This window comes from Saccostrea echinata, unplaced genomic scaffold (genome assembly GCF_033153115.1).
Source record: "Saccostrea echinata isolate AGI-Se365-2 ecotype Australia unplaced genomic scaffold, CSIRO_AGI_Sech_v1 ptg000010l, whole genome shotgun sequence".
Lineage (NCBI taxonomy): Eukaryota > Metazoa > Mollusca > Bivalvia > Ostreida > Ostreidae > Saccostrea > Saccostrea echinata.
The window spans coordinates 8,565,001-8,567,500 of record NW_026889759.1 but is presented as its reverse complement, the minus strand read 5'-3'; the positions used below and the strand labels follow the sequence as shown (position 1 = coordinate 8,567,500).

General features: G+C 31.5%; 1 protein-coding gene across 4 annotated transcripts in view; it reads left to right on the top strand.

Moving 5' to 3' along the window:
- Window positions 1–683: 683 nt before the first annotated feature.
- Window positions 684–2,500, top strand: part of LOC133184308 (uncharacterized) — a 29,843-nt gene continuing 28,026 nt past the window's right edge. For all 4 annotated transcript variants that reach the window (XM_061319324.1, XM_061319327.1, XM_061319326.1 and 1 more), the window contains exon 1: window positions 684–745. The gene's annotated coding sequence lies outside the window, so the exon portion shown is untranslated. The remainder of the gene's footprint in view (window positions 746–2,500) is intronic.

The window sequence follows — 2,500 nt, the reverse complement described above, 5'->3', positions numbered from 1 at the left end:
TATCTATTCTGACAAATTCTTACCCTTCATATTTAGCCCATCGTCTGATATACACCTCGACGGAATTCATAATAAAATGAAGTTCTCTCGCTATTTACAATATCAGGGCTCCATGAATTTTGGACCTTTGCTTTCAGGTCGACATTTTCAGTTAATTTATAATATCAGTAATGATAAGTCCAGCAGGACTATAAAAACCAGTAAATGTTTGATTTAGGATTATGTCAAAATACCCAGAAAATTTAACTGATAAAAAAACAATTTTTTTTTCTAGAGTAAACATAGAGTACACTTTCCTCTTTTTTAAGTCGAAAGGTCTCTGACAAGAAAACGAGATACAAAGTATTTGATTCAGAAAAAAGTCCTTGATTACAGAGTTAAGCACTGATATAAAGAACACTAACTTCATAATCATTCAGAATATATTTACTGTGTTAAACCTCAAATTTATTTCGTATCCGTATATCTTTTTTTGCACAAAGCAACACTATTATCTTTGTTAAGGAATACAAAGAAAAGTCTTCACCTTGTTAATGATCTCTTAAAAATCTTATTATAGTAGATCCGGACTCTGTTGTTTGTATTATTATAATTAGTCAATATCTACTGCATCTGCAGCCTTCTTTGACCGACGAAGACTCATCCTCTATCCTGTCAATAGCAGATAATTTTGTTTTAGATCAGACGTGACTTTTAAGACCAGTCTTTGGATGGTTTACCAAGGGAATGACAGTTAATTGTACAGGTAACATTTGCTTTTGATTTCTTTCTTTTCTTTTTATTTCGAGCATTGAAAGTAAAACTTTTTACAGATTGCTAGGTGATATCTGTCTACCTACTAAGCAGCTGATTAAAAAAGTTTCGAGAAGACTCTTTCATGCTGTATCAGACAAATATTATTTTATATCCCCGCCTGAAAAGTGTGTGTGTGTGTGTGTGTGGGGGGGGGGGGGGGTATCTAGTAATGGAGGTGTCAGTTCGTCGATTACACTTAAACTGAGGATAGTTATCCATTATCCCAAACTCCTCGTATACCACTGAATGCAATTTAACGGAACTTTCAAAAAAATTCTTACATAGTGCCATGTGCATCTTTTATTTTACATTCAGTCGTACACATATTTGGGGTTTCCCATAGCAAAACATGGACACTGCCATTCTTTCTATAATATTGGGGTACCAATCTATTATCCGCAACTCCTCTTTTACCACTGTATAGAATTTAATGAGACTTTTACAGAATTTTTATTACATAGTACCATTGTGTACCTCCTGTTTTACGTTCTGTTCAGACAGTTATTTGAGATTTCCCATAGTGAATCATGGACTTTGCCATTATACTCATAGGGTGGCTTTGTATCATTTTATGATCTCATTACTCCCAGTACCTCTGGTTTAATTATAGTTTGTACAACGCAGTTTTCATCTTTTGGAAAAAATCTGCACGATTAAAAGTATATCACAATTTTTTTCATGTACACATACAATGTGATTACTTAATGCTAACAAAACTTTAAATTGGTTATATTTTTGTTGGAACGTTCGAAATTTCCTCTAATTTTTGAAAATTGTAATTTTACAAAACGTATAAAATATTTTTACGTCCATATCGACTCTCTATATACACTTTTCTCTGTGCTTAAATATGTAAAATTTTATAACTCTACAAACTTGTATTTCATTCTTTACCAAATTTCACATCAAATTTATGAAAAAGTTTGAATATATGAAGAAAATGAGTACAAGAATAGTGTGCTTTGCAGTCATTATTCTAAAATAAAGCATATTGAAATTATTCTAAAACTGATTAATCATAACTTCTACTATTGCATATATCATTAATAAATACTTGTTCTTTTTATATGTATATGCTGTAATTGTTATTATTGTTAAATATATAGAGGATATTCAATGTTTTGTAGATGAATATGGAATTTATTTCACGAGTGGAACAGAATTTTTTTTAAAATATTTTCACAAGTGCGAAGCACGAATGAAAATATCAAAAAATCCTGTCTCAGGAGTGAAATAAATTCCATATTCATCTACAAAACATTGAATTTTCTGTTTATTACATTTTCTTTGATTTTCCCTTTGACTCTGTCTTTTCATAACAGGGTGTCATAGGCTGTGACAACATAGTTGAGCGGTTGAGACATCATAGCTAAGCGATTGCGAGATTGAAAAATGTTGTAAACATGGATTTTTAACAACATATTTGGAGAAGTTGTGGCATTTTAAGTCTCTGTCAGGATGGTTCATTTACTCTCTCTATCTTATAACAGGCCAGGGAGAAAAAAAAAACTCTTCGTGATGGGAAGGGAAATCGAGAGTTTTGCCGCAATTCCGATATTCTCACACTGTGCGAATACCATTTTGATATCCTTTCACACTGTGTCAGAATATCACTTTTATTCAGTAAATAAATTACAGTATTTGACTGTTGAAAATATAATAAATATTACGTTTTCAATGTGTAATGGAAAAATTTTCCTGTCTT